Here is a 15,243-nt window from a genome sequence, read left to right on the forward strand (position 1 = left end):
TATGAGTAATAAGGAGTGGCTTAAAATCTCATGAATGACAATCTAAGATATAACTATTGGATTCTCCCTGTCCAGAGCAAAGAGAAATGATGAAAATCAAAGGCACATGGAAACAATTATTCCAATGGGACTAACGAGCCACGCAAACATCAGTCTCCACAGCCCTGAGAGCGGAAGAACGACATGGTGCCCAGCTGTAACAAGAGACGCTTTGGAAGGAATCACATACGCAGGTCCTCGATAGAGTGGGAGACAAAGTCACGGAAAATCATCAAGACCGGTGGAATGCATGAGATTATGTCCGTGAGTCACCGTTAAGGTCTGGAAATGAACTCACCCCAGGGTTTCGTTTCCAGCCAAACAAGAAGATAGGTCAAGACAGGAAACAATAACACTAGTGAAGTAAGAAAACCTTAGAATGACCAACTATTTGAGACCAGAAGGGTGGCATTTTCCAGGGGACACAAAGTGCAGAAGAGTTAAGGCAGAAAGAAGAACAGAGACAGGAAACACAGGGAGGAAGTGGGATAAGTGATGTTATATTGAGGGAATTTCAATCGAAGAGCTGAAGTAAAATGTGTCAGAATTGTGAAATGGCAAACTGCCCTGCCCTGCAAAACGTCACCCAATAAAAAGTTGAAGACCCCCTCCCCGCCACCAGCCAAACTCCTGCCGTCCTGTTTAAACCAAACAATAGTTTAGCTTGGCTAGTACAATTGTCTGCCTCAAGCATTATGTTCTTTAAAGAACTATGTATATGGGATCAAGTTGACAGCAGCATCCTCAGGATTGGATAGGGATCTAAGGGTGCGGTGAGTTTATGTTAACGAGAGAGGAACAAGTAAAAGAAACAGAGCGATGGTTGTGCAGCGGAAGGATATCATCAGTGTCACTGAGTTGCACATGCAGAAACTGTTGAATGATACGGTTTACTGTACACAGTCTCAACAACTACAAAAGAAATACAACTTAGGGAAGAAAAGAAAAGAAAACACTTCCCAGCCCGTAAATGCTTTGCCTCAGGTCTACAGAAAACAGATCCCAGTTGCCTGAGAGCAAAAAAGAGAAAGACAAAATGCTTTCACAAAAGCTAACCCTTGTAACCAAGACTCCGGGGGAGGCAGACAAAGCAACTCCGGAACCTTCCGCCTCCACCAAGTCATCCCCGGGCCTCCTCCACCACCCCATCCTTTTTATGGGAACTGCCTGGGCAGGGTTGCCGGTTGGCTCGGAGCCACTAGGCAAAAAGCAGATGCCAGAGTAGGTTCTGAACAGTCAGGCAGTATGCCTGAAAATTTGCATTTGGTCACTTCCCTCAAAGGGAAGAGAAAAAAAATGGTTTTCATGTACCCATAGATCTTTGACCTGTTGGATAGATCTGGGGTGAAATCCCATCAGGGTTGTTTCCTGATCACACATTCATATAGGGTCAGGTTGAAAGGAAGTTGTGCATGTTCCCGGTGTCGCGATTTTGATAACATAAAGGTGCGGTCCTTCACATTGACTTCAAGGGGTGACAGCTCCACATTCCACAATTCATGTCCACATCCAGCGCATTTCGCATTGAATAGTTCATATAATATCCAAACTGTTGTGCTGGCCAAGAACTATCGTCATGGTCCACCAGGGGAAATATGGGCACCTAATGAATAGCATCTTCATAGTTAACCAACTGAGAAAAATAGAGATAACTACTTAAATCTGCTATGAAAATAAAAAAGATGAGATGAAAGTAAGTCCCTTGAACAGGAAGTTACCTTCAAGAAGGACGTACTTCTGAAGATACTTTCACATTAAGGTTGGTGGTGCAGGAGAGGGAGAGAGACCAGGCTTCAACCCGATGCGCCAAGACGTGAATTCAACATGTTGGCATGTACCAGGGAACCAATAGAGTGGTCTGCAGGGCCGGCCACTATCCCAACTATGTGGACACGCCCCCTCGCCCCCCCCCCCCAGCCCGAAGAATGCAATTCAGGGGACAGCACTGGGGCTACAGCTTGGGGAGAGGGGCTTGTCAGATTGGAGCACACGGGATAAACGAAAAGGGATGGAGAGGCAGGGGAGGACATCCTGGCCACCAAGCCCTGAGGACGATGTTCCTGCTCAGAGCAGACAACGCACTGAGAGGACCATAGGACTGGGCCCACCACGGGACACAGCATCCCTCACTGAACCATGGCTCTTCGGGGGACAGCACTGGAGACACAGTGCGGGAATAGTGCATGGTCTGGCCCCATCAAGCTGGGGCGAGGCACTGAGGGTATGCAGCAGAGCAGCAGGGGGAGCAGACTGATGAAATCCCTGGGAAATACCAAAAATAGACTTTGGAGAGAGAGTGTAGCACCCCATCAGACTCTACTGGAAAACACTCCTAAAGGCCAACAAATAGACCTTGAACTATTTATAGGCTTTTCTATTTTTGTCAGTGGCTTTCTTTTTGTTATTGCTATTTTTATTGTTATTATTTTGTTGGTGTTGATTTCCTTCATTGTTTTATTTGCCTTTGCCTGGCTTTTGCACTTATTAATGTATCTGCATGTCTATCTAGATAAGATAGGTGGGATAAATAATTCAAAGATGAAAGAATGGGATCAATGGTTCCAAGGGGGATACAGGAGAAGGGGAGGTGGGAGAAAGGAAAGGGGGGTGTGGGGGAGGAAACCAACCCAGGGACAAGAGAACAACAAGTGAAGTAAAATCAATGGAAGGAAGGTCGTAGGATGCCTAGTGGGGCTCAATCAAGGGCGGTGTAGCAGTGAGGAATGACTAAACCTGAATGAAGGCTGAACATGATGGTGGGACAAGAGGAAAGTAAAAGGAAATAGAGGAAAGGACTAGGAGGCAAAGGACATTTATAGAGGCCCAAATACAGGTATGTACATATGTAAATATATATATAATGAGAGGGGAATAGAACTATGTATTCATATCTATATGTCAAGAATTAAGGTTGCAGATGGACATTGGGCCTCAACTCAAGTACTCCCTCAACACAAAAACACTTTGCTCTACCAATTCAGCATTCTGTGATGTTCACCTTCCCGACATGATCACTGAAGACAAAATGGGTGCATAAGCAAATGTGGTGCAGAAAGCTGATGGTGTCCAGCTATCAAAAGATATAGCATCTGGAGTCTTAAAGGCTTGAAAATAAACAAGCAGCCATCTAGTTGAGAAGCAACAAAGCCCACATGGAAGAAGCACACCATCCTGTGATCATGAGGTGTTGATGGGATCAGGTATCAGGCATCTAAGACCCAGAACAAAATCATACCCAATGTGAATGGGGTTGGGGGGGCATGGAATGGAGACCCAATGCCCATCTGTAGACAATTGGACATCCCCTCACAGAGGGGTCACAGGGAAGAGATGAGCCAGATTAGGTGCAATATAGCACTGATGAAACACACAACTTTCCGCTAGTTCTTTGGTGCTTCCTTCACCACCCCACTACTATGATCTCAATTCTACCTTACAAACTGGATTACACCAGAGCATGCACACTGCTACAGATAAGAGCCCACAACAAGGGGAATCCGGGATCGATAAACCCCTCAGGGCCAACAATGAGAGTAGAAATACCAGGAGGATTAGGGGAGGATGGGGGGAGGGAGGGGGAATCGATCACAAGGATCAAACTCGAACCCCCTCCCAGGCAGTCGAAGAATGGAAAAGTGGGTGAGGGGCAACAGAGGATGATGTAAGATAGGGAAATAATAATCTATAATTTATCAAGGGTTGGTGAGGGAGGGTGGGTAGGGGAGGGAGAGAGAAGAAGTGGGGAGCTGATATCAGGGACTCAAGTGGCAAGAGAATGCTTTGAAAAAGATGATGGCATCATGGCTGCCCCAGACCCCTGGTGAAGCCTAAAATTGTCAAAAAGAGGACCAAGAAGTTCATCCGGCACCAATTTGACCACTATGTGAAGATTAAGTGCAACTGGCTCAAGTCCAGAGGCCTTGACAACAGGGCGCGGAGAAGATTCAAGGGCCAGATCTTGGTGCCCAACATTGGTTACAGAAGCAACAAGACAACCTAGCACATGCTGCCCAGTGGCTTCCACAAGTTCCTGGTCCACAACGTCAAGGAGCTGGAAGTGCTGCTGATGTGCACCAAGTCTTACTGTGCAGAGATCGCTCACCACGTTTCCTCCAAGAGTCGCAAAGCCATTGTAGAAAGAGCACCCCAACTGACCATCAGAGTCACCAATCCCAACGCCAGGTGGCACAGTGAAGAAAATGAATAGATGGCCCATTTGCGAGTTTTATTTGTGTTGAATAAAACTATAAATGAAAAAGAAGAGAAAATGTTGGCGGCATATGTGCAAATGTGCTTGACACACTGGTTGAATGTATGGATTGTGAGAAGAAATGTAAGAGCCCTCGATAAAAGTATTTGACAAAAAAAAAATTGGTGGTGCAGCTGGTGAAGCGTCTGACTGCTAGCTACAAGGTCTAGCAGCTCTGCCAGAGAAAGATGAGGCTGTCTGTTCCCATAAAGATAGTCTTGGACACCCTATGGAACAACTCTCCAAAAACAACAACCAAAAAACACCCCTTATTACTATCGAGTAGATGCAGACTTTACAGCAACTCTGCAGAACTGCCCTTGTGAGTTTCCAAGTCTCCTTTTTCTCCTGAGGAGCAGGTGATGGCTCTGTATTGCTAACTCTGCAGTCAGTAGCCCAATGTGTAACCACTATGCCACAGGGCTCCTCTGGAGCAAATCCACTCTGTCCTAAAGGGATGCTGTGTTGAAGAGCTTGATGGCAGTGTCTTTTTTTTTAAATTTTATTTCTCTGATATGGGAATCTTTAACATTTTAGGAAGAACAGTGGCTGAACTATGCGAGCTGCCAGAAAGAGACGTTATACAAGAAGGAGCTAAAAATGCTTCTTGTTCAGATGATAAGGAAAATAATTCTTTCTCTCGAGTATTCCAGCCTCAGCAAAGCCTCTCTCCATCCTGCTTATTAAAATTTCCACCACAAACATGAACGTATTATGGTGCTGATTAGAAAAGTGAAGCTGACTTTTAAAAAGGGAGAGAGAGCTCCCAGTCATCGAAGGGATCAATTCAGAAAGGGAAGGGAATGCCAGCGAACGAAAAGCTAAGAGCTCATGCAGTTGGGCTAAAGAGAACTTGGGAGAAAGATATAAAGGAAGAAAGAAATCAGGGGGCAGGGAGCCATACATGTGAAGGAGATATGATGTATGGAATGGAGAAAGGTAGTTTTAAGATGCTTTGCTGTGTCACTGAATCTCCTTTGATATGCCTCCAGAGAGTTCAGTAAAGATTAAAATTGCCTTGTGGTCAGGTACCATCGAGGCGTTTCTGGATCACAGAGGCTCCATGTACAACCAAGGGAAACACTGCCCAGATCGGCACCACCTTTACAATGGTTATATTTGAGCCCACTGTTGCAGCCAGTAGGTCAATCCATCTTGTTGAGGGTCTTGCCTTGCGTCATTATTTTTGTCTCTTGGATTGGTGTGCTCCTGGAATTGATGCCATGCAGAGGAAGGTCATCAAAGGCAAGACCAAGTGCAATCGATGGAATCAATCAATTCTCCTCCCTTTCTCAAACAGTTCTCAAGATTGTAGTACTCATGCAACCTCATTTCCTCAGTATGTGCTTGCTTAGATGGTAGAGTAGCACCTAGATTATTGTTTCCATTGTGACAAGCCATCACAGGATCTCTGAGAAGATATACAAAACTTCTTTATTTCTTTAAAAAATAGTTTATAAATTTTTTTAGCATATTTATTATTGACACATAATTTGCACATCATACAATTTAATGGTTTAAACATATTAAAAAGAGTTCTGCAATCACCTGTCTTCAAACAAGCAGCCATCTAAGTGGGGCATCGACTAAGTCCACATGGAAGAAGCATACCAGATTGTGTGATCCAAAGATTATAAATAATATCCTCCAAATCCGGAGGAAGAAATAGTATCAGAGCTTCAATTGTGAACATCTGATTTGCCGAACCCTATGGGTGACAATGGCACCCTAAAATCCATTTGCAGGGTCCCAACATAGATTAACTGTCCACTGAATTCTCTCTGACCATAGGCAAGGGACGTGAATAGCCTTGTTATCAGACAGAGTATTGTAGAGACAATCATAATAGATTTAATTATGTGAAAATATAGCTTATTTTGATCTTCCTTTGACTCATTTAAAAGTTATTTCAGTTAAAGAAAAAGTGAAGCAGAAATACACATGAGGTAAAACTCCAGCGACCCTCTCTGACCATCCACCAGGAACGTGACTAAGCTTGCTATCAAGTACAGTGCATTGGAAAGTGGATTATGGCAGATGGACCAGAGTTAGGTTACATTTTAACAGATCATTTGATCTCTCTTTTGACCTATTTAAAGTGGTTTTTCTGACTTTTCCCCCTTTTCTTTCATCATTCTTTTAAGATTTATGGGAGTTTATTAGGAAGAAGGGAAGACCCTCAATGAAGTTGATTGACACAGTAGCTGTCACAATGGCTCAAACAACAATTTTAAGGACGGCGCGGTGTTTTGTTCTTTTGTACACAGGCTTGACGACTACTAACAACCATCAGGGGAATTACTATGTTCCTAATCAGGATAAAAATATTATGGATACATATTTTTGTTTGATCTGCTTTCTTTTTGATTGAGAGTTTTCTCTATTCTTATCTTATTTTTGTTAGTGTTTATGTTTCCTTGTTTGTTTTGCACATTTTTCAGTATGTGAAATCCAGGATGGGTGAATTGATAGAGGCAATAACTGGATTATTATTTGGCTTCTTAAGGGTATCATGGGGAGGGTGGGGGAAAATGGGGATCTAACAACAAGGAGTACATGAAAGAAGACCATGTTCTAAAACTGATTGTGGTAATGATTGTAAAACTATTCATCATAGGACTGAACTATTGACTTGTATGATATGTAGATTATGTCCCAATAAAATGGTTAAAAAATAAAAGAGTTGTGACATCATCAGCACAGTGCATTTTAGAACATTGTCTTCATTCTGGACTCATTATTATTAGCTCATGATCTCTCCCCAAACTTTCTTGCCATAACCCTAAGAAATTATCAATCCAGTTAATGTCTTTAGTAATATACCTATTCTGAAATTTATACAGAGAAAAATATACAACCCCCCCCCACTAAAACAAAAAAAGTCAGCAACCCAAAATAAAACACACTAAAATCTCAATCAAAAAGGAAGCAGAAAATAAAAACTGTCACTAATTTAACATGAGTCAAAAGAGAACAAATGATAAGGCATTAAATTTTAACCTAATTACACCTGCATTAATCGACTTTCCAATGCACCTTGTCTGATAGCAGGGCAATTCCCACCTTTGGTCAGAGGATGTCCTCAGAGGATTTAATCCAGGGGGGGTGGGGACTGGAAATGGATTTGGGGCTTTCACTGTTATACATAACCTTCTGCAAACCAGGTGCTCAGAATTTAAACTGTAATACAGTTCCATCCTCTGGTCTTGGATTTTATTGCTTACAATCAGGCAGGTTGGTGTGCTTCTTCCATATAGATTTAGATAATACCTCACTTAGATGGTTGCTTGTTATTTACTTCTTATGCTAACCCTAGTATGCAATTGCTCCCTCTTGAATTGTAGCCACGGAGTTTAAACTTCATGCTACAAGTTCGCCATCATGAACCAATCACAGTAAGACAACTCACTTATCATCAAGTGATTCAGGTGAGTGAGATCATGTTCTTTGCTTGTGTCACCTACTGTACCTATACTGGGTACATGACAGGTCTCATGGGTCTTTAATGGAACTGGGGTTGATAGTGACCCAGTGTCCTACATTTTTATTTGTGACAATGACAGTGATGTATAAAGTAGGTCCTGGATCCGGACCATACCCCCAGACTAGTTCTTTCATGCTCTATACCCACTATTTTCCCTACTGGACTCCCCTACCCACTATCCACCCCTTTACCCCTCAAGCACTTCTGGTATGCTTATCAAATTCCTATTCTACAATGAAGACTGTTGGAATGCCCTGGCCACTATAAGTCTGCGCTGACCACCTACTTATATCCTCTCATATATAACTCATCATATGGTACTATAATATTATTTTCATATCTACTTTCCTAACTAGAGTAAAGATACAAATAAATGATCTTTGTAACTTTTGGTGAATTATTAGTGCTAAGCTCACAATGCTCCATAAGTGAATTATTAATTTATCTCTTGGCTATTTTACCATCCTAGTCTGAGAAAACCCAATTTGTTTTTGTTTTTACATCATCACTTTCTGAGTACTTAATCGAGAACTCAGACTGCAGTAGGCTCTAGGGGACTCAATCCATCTAGGGAAGGAAACCCTCTAATTATCTCTTTTCCATTCTTCAACTGGCCATCTCAGACCACAGCTCCCTCAAATCGGAGAGAAGTATCCAGAGAAGAGGATTTTCTGAGCACCAGAGAAACAGGAGTCTGGCTCTCATAGCTTCTTGTAACAGGAATTTCTGTGTCTATACTACTGTCTCTGACATGAATTACTCTCTCTAAAGTTGTTTATTCATTTTTTAAATCTAAAAGTACTCCATGCTCATTAAAGAAAATTTGCAAAACAGAAAAGAACAAAACAGTTTTCAATCAGAGCCTCACTATGTAAATAGTGAGCCTGTAACATTTTGGAGTATGCATTACTCTTTACTCATGGAATTTAATGAAAACCAGACCTTAGTTCACGCTGTCTCCTAAAATCAGAGCCAGATTCCGTAGAAAATGTATAGGTGGATTTCCTCGTTTGTTCCTGCAAGCACACAGGGAGGGAGTGCCCGTAGGCACACCCTTGCTAAGTGGCCATGGGTGGAGGGGCAGCGAGGAGGGAGAGTTCCCGGAAAGGGTGAATTAGCACGGTTGGGTGCCTTGGCATGGTCCTTATGGGGCTTTGTACCTTGCCGGTCACTATTCTGTTCTTTTCAATTTGCCTGAAGTCATGACAAGCCTCAGGCCACAGCTCCTTCCAGCTCCCATTCATGCAATTCAGTCAACCATCTCAGGCAGCAGTGATGGACACAAGGCCCTTCCCAACACTCAGGTCAACTCCCCGACAGCTGGAAGACCTTCATTACACTTTCCTCCATTGAACTGCCATGAGCTGCCTTAATACATAAACCTCACTATCCAGCATGACGCACTCTTCCTTGGACCTTGGTGACAAGCCCAACAAAGTCATTTGTCAGTTTTGTGGGTACAACAGCTCAGCAGAATTAAAAATCGTGGCAGAGAGATGGAACATCAGTGAAGTAAGTGAACAGTTTAGAGGCAGCTTTCAGATGAAAGCAAGCAGACTGTGGCCCATCAGGATGTCTCAACAGAAGTAGGATGACTAGCCTCACTGAAAGATAAATACTATAATGGACACTTACATGCCATGTGTATATACGAGGGGATACTCCCCCAAAAAAGGAAGAAAAAAAACCTCTGCTGGATAGAGCTTCTGTAGTACGAATTTTTCCTGCTAGGGGAGTATTAACTCACTCCAAGTTAGTGCACCAGTGGCGTCACCTGGGAAGGTTCTCTCTGATCAGAGTGAACTTTTTGTAAAAGTAGTTTTGCTCGAACCTTGTTTTTTGTGATGGCTGATTTAAGAGAACCGTGTGCAGCTGTAAAATTTTGTTTCCTAGGTAAGCAAGCAGCCATCTAGCTCAGAAGCAACAAAGCCAACATGGAAGAAGCACACCAGCCTGTGTGATCACAAGGTGTAGAAGGGATCAGGCATCAGGCATCAAAAACAAAAAATCATATCATTGTGAATGAGGGAGAGTGCAGACTGGAGACCCAAAGTCCATTTGTAGGCCACTGGACATCCCCTTACCGAAGGGTCATGGGGAGGAGACAAACCAGTCAGGATGCAGTGTAGCAACGATGAAAAATACAACTTTCTTCTAGTTTCTAAATGCTTCCTCCCCCGCACCCCACTATCATGATCCCAATTCTACCTTACAAATCTGGCTAGACCAGAGGATGTACACTGGTACAGATAGGAACTGGAAACACAGGGAATCCAGGACGGATGATCCCTTCAGGACCAGTGGAGAGAGTGGCAATACAGGGAGTGTGAAGGGAGGGTGGGATGAGAGGGGGGAACCAATTACAAGGATCTACATATAACCTCCTCCCTGGGGGATGGACAACAGAAAAGTGGGTGAAGGGAGACATCAGACAGGGTAAGACATGAGGGAGGGGGGAGCGGAGAGGGAGGGGGAAAATGAGGACCTGATGCCGGGGGCTTAAGTGGAGAGCAAATATTTTGAGAATGATGAGGGCAACAAATGTACAAATGTGCTTGACACAATTGATGTATGTATGGATTGTGATAAGAGTTGTATGAGCCCCTAATAAAATGATTAAAAAAACCATTTTTGTTTCCTGCTTAGGAAAGTTGCCGCAGAAATTGTTGTGATGTTGAACAGCTTACAAGGTCAGTACTATGGGAAAAACTCAAATGTACAAATGATTTTCTCATTTCAGAAACAGGTGAAATGTCAATTGATGACAAAACTCATTCTGGACATCTGTCAACTTCCTGAATAGAGGAGAATGTCAACAAAATTTGTGCACTTGTGCTCGAAGGCCGACAACGGAACATTGAAAAGATGGGGAAGTTATCTAGATTAGCTTGGAACTTGGGTCAGCGAATTTTAATGGAAAATTTGGGAATGAGAATGGTCCCTGCAAAATTTGTCCCTTGGTTTCTGGCTGACCAGGAAAAAAAGCATCGGGTGGAAACATGGCACAGCTCCGAAGTGACCCAGACTTTTTTTTCCCAAGGTGACCAGACATGGTACTATTCTTATTACCCAGAAAGCAAATATCTATCAAACTAGTGGAAGACACCATTATCCCCTTGCCCAAAAAATCTCATCAAGTGAAATCAAAGGTCAAGACGATGTTCATTTGTTGTTTTTTTTGATGTGAGGAAGATAGTGCACTCAGAGTTCGATGCACCATGTGATAGTTAAGGTTCATTGTGCTAACCTGTGCCACATTGTGCCAATGTGGGATTCATTGAAGGGCAGTTTAATAGAAAGGCAGAGAGATAAATGGCTTAGTGAGCCTCGCCTTTCTTGTGTCTTGCCCTCTGATGGTCGGACCAGTGTGAAGCTGCCTTAGCTGGTTCTCTGCCTCAACTGACATCCCTGAGGAGAAGCCACAGGGACCTACCTGATGCAGGCCTGGGTGTTGGAGAAGCCATGTGAAGACCCTAGTCAGCACTGAGATACTTACATAGTCACTGATTCGGCTTTCCTCCTGCATTTGGTGTCATTGCATATGTTTTGTGTGTTTGAGGAGGACTTTGTTGATCAGTGTCAGACATATGGGCTAGTGTTGGATTTATGGGCTTGGACTAGACTGGGTTGGGATGATTTCTTAATGTATACTTACCCTTTATATAAAACCCTCTCTTATAAAATATGAGTGTCTATGAATGTTGTTTCTCTTGTCTACCCAGTCTAACTCACACCAGGTCAGACTGTTAATCAAGCTTTCCATTTAGAGGTTCTGAAAAGATTGCATAATGGTATGCAACAAAAAAGGGCCTTATTTGTGGCAGACAGAGGACTGGTTTTGCCACCTGCTCACACAGCCATCTCAGTGCTCCAGTTTTTGGCAAAAAATCCCAACATGCCTCTCTTGCCCTACACACCTGACTCACCTGAACTCACTCCATGCAACCTCTTTTTGTTTCCACGAATGAAGTGGGACATGAAAGGACAGCAATTTGACAACACAGAAGAGGTGAAGGGGAAAAAACCGAGGGAGGTGCTGTCAGCCATCCAAATAGATGAGTCTGAAAAATTCAAGAATGGAATTGAAGATTTGACAAATGTATTAAGTATAATGGAGAGTATTTTGAAGGTGATAAGGTTGTTTTGTAAAAAAAAAATTAAATTAAATATACAGCTTTGGGGGAAAATCCTGGATTTTTTGGGGGGGTACACCCTCATATATCTATTTTTGAATTATAAAAGTACTTTGGGGATCAGAGTCTTATTGTTATAACTAGCCAAGGTTTGCTTTGCTTATACTCTGCCAAGAATTTGTACGCAAATATGCTAAGGAGATAACCATGTATCCACAAGGAACGGAAGGAATTTGGTACAAAACAGGGCTTCAGAAAATATGTTGAAAAATTCCATTATCTGGATCATGCAATATACCTTTGATCCCTTGAGGCCTCCTCCCTCCCCCCCTCCCCCGCACAGCACTATCATGACCCCAGTGCCACGTCTTACTCTGGACTGGATCGGAGCATGCACACAGGTATAGACAAGAGATATGATTCACAACACATGGAACCTGGAACAGGAATGGGAATAGTGATACCGAAAGGGTAGGGGGGAGGTGGGAGGGAGGGGGGGCACTGATCACAATGAATGGCACATAACCACACCCCCATCCAAGGGGCAGAACAACAGAAACCAGAGGGGAAGGGAGACAGTGGTCGGTGTGAGATTTGTAAATAATTAACAAGCTATAATCTCTCAAGGGGCCATGAGGGTTGGGGGTGGGGGGAGGGAGGGAAAAAATGGAGAGCTGATCCCAAGGGCCCAATGGAAAGTAAATGTCTAGAAAAGAACAATGGAATATATGTACCAATATGTACAACTGATTTGTGGATTGTAACAAGAGTTGTAAGAGTCCTCAATAAAATCATCTAAAAAAATTCCATTCTTTTCCACTTTTAATTCCATTTTTTCCATGAACTTTTGTTTATTTTTATTTTTCATCAGTTTTATTAGCACACAACCCACATTTCACAGTATTGAACAGTTCAATTGTTCACACACATCAAGGGGGAATTGTACAATCACCACCACATCCATCCTAGAGCATTCCCTCCCCCCAGAGTTGACTTGCCCCCCAAATGAGCTCTGCAATCATGATCAGCTTCAGTGCTTCTTCCCCCTCTCCCCTGGGTTATTTACTCCCAAACTCCCCTTTCTCTTCCTCCACCCACCCCCCATCCCCACATTCCCTGTAACACCTTGTATCAGTTGTTATCATTGTACATCCAGTCCTCCTGCGCTTCACAGCTGGAAAACCCCACAGAAAACAATGAAAAACCAAGCTGCACTAAGGTGCTAAGGATAAAATCACATTAGTATAAAGACAAAAATACAAATAATATGCGAGAGGGTGTAGACCTGATCTTTTCTCTTCACCATGTTTGAATTTTGTGACTGTCATCTCTGAATCACACTAGCTGATGTGCTGCTTCTGTGTGGACTTCGTTGATTCTTGCTTAGATGACGGTTTGAATACAAGCCTTTAAGACCCCAGTGGCTACTTTGATTGATAGCCAGGCACCATCTACTTTCTTACCACACTTTGCTGTAGCACCCTTGTCTTCAGTGATCATTACATGAAGGTGAGTATCGAGCAGGGCCATGATGTAAGAACTAATTGTTTTTAAGTTGGAGCTAGCATTCAGTGCTAGCCCAGAACTCCTTCCTGGATCTATGCCACCTTTCCCCAGTTAATCCATGATTAAGAAAACGTTTTAAACTTCCCTCATACTTATTTAATTCTTATTGTGTGCTGGGCATTGTGCTGGTCGCATACAAAAATTTTTGCATTTTATCTTCTCAACAAAATGTGAACTAGAAGGTAGTGTTTTTTATTTTGTGGAAGCAGAAACTGAGGCTTGGAAAGTTGTTTACTTTCATAACTCACACTTTTGTAATTCTTCATCTATCCCGTGGGCCCAACTTTTTAACAAAAATAGAAAACCTACATGAAGGCATTTTGATAGAGCTTCTGTGTGAAGTAATCTAGTGTTGATGCACAGGCTTTGGGATACAAACAAATGACAGGGCTTGGCTGTCTGCCTTTCCTTGCTTTATGAATTTGCTAAGGATCCAAAGTGACACCATCAGCAGAGGAAACTGTTCTTATGAACTGTAGCCGGGCTGAGTCCCAGTCACTTGGAGCTATTCCTCCTTTGTAGCATCTAGTGGTGAAACCCATTACTCTCTGTCATCTTGTCTTTGGGGTGACTTAAGTGTTGCTATGGTGCTATAAGCTATCCCCATCCATGATTTAAATCTCAACACAGGTCACACAAGATGAACCAGTTTTGCAGAGCTTCTAGACTAAGACAGACTAGGAAGAAAGGCTTAATTACCTACTTCCAAAAACTAACCAATGTAACTTTATGAATCACATTGGAACTTTATCAGATATAGTGCTAAAAGATGAGCCTAAACACAGCAATGATATGAAGATGATAGAGAACAAGGCAACATTTATTACTGTCACACACAACAGATCTCCATCAGTTGGAGCTGATTAGTGTCAATGAAAACAAATTTGACCCAGTCATTTAAATTCCCTTTTCAGCTACACTTTGGCCTTACTTCCTGATAGATAGAAGGACTAGAATGGTGGAAGAAACTTGACCTGTCAATGCAAGTGGACTTGGATTACCTACCAGTTATGTGTCCTCAGGTCTCTGCTTAAATATTTTTGAACCATGGTTTATCATACATATCCAATGGGCCTAGTGGATATCTGACAGATTTGTTCTTAAGTTTATTTGAAATGTGAGAATCGGCGGCTCACACTGTATGCAAAAAAAAAAAAAAGAAAGAAAGAAAGAAACAAAAAGTCATGTGGGAAACGAAAGGCTGGCAATGGACTCAGCTGGTCAGCTACATTTTTGGCAGAAAGACACCCCCAGCAACTGGATTGAAATTTAGAGCAACGGAAACGTTCCAGCATGGTGGCACCTAGTACCGCTGGACATGAGAGTGAAGTGGCTTCCTCCAGGTCAACATGTTTGGTTTTCTGTCTCTAGAAAGAAATCTCTCTCATCATGTATTAGGTTGGACAAGGAGTTACGTGGATGTATGCCTTGTGGGAGGGCCTGGAGATAAGATCTAACTGCTTCTCTAAAGCAAAGGGATGGATTCAATGGATTTTTCAAATATAACATTTCAGAAAGAAACACTCATTCGTCTATGCCCGAAAATTTGGAAGAGAGCTACTTGGCCAACTGACTGGAAGACATTCATATTTGCATCCATTCCAAAGAAAAGTGACCAAACAGAATACTCATACTATAGAATAATAACATGGATATCCCACATAAGGAAAATTTTGTTTAAGATCGTCCAACAATAGTTTTACAGCAGTTCATTGATGGGGAAATGCCAGAAGTTCAGGCCAGATTCACAAGAGGACATGAAACAAGGGATG

The 15,243-nt window shown here is 42.6% G+C and overlaps 1 pseudogene; it reads left to right on the forward strand.

Moving 5' to 3' along the window:
- Nucleotides 1-858: 858 nt before the first annotated feature.
- Nucleotides 859-4,246, forward strand: LOC101643043 (annotated as a pseudogene).
- The last annotated feature ends 10,997 nt before the right edge of the window (nucleotides 4,247-15,243 follow it).

Source organism: Echinops telfairi, unplaced genomic scaffold (assembly GCF_000313985.2).
Source record: "Echinops telfairi isolate 266 unplaced genomic scaffold, ASM31398v2 ScPeMD7_443;HRSCAF=831, whole genome shotgun sequence".
Lineage (NCBI taxonomy): Eukaryota > Metazoa > Chordata > Mammalia > Afrosoricida > Tenrecidae > Echinops > Echinops telfairi.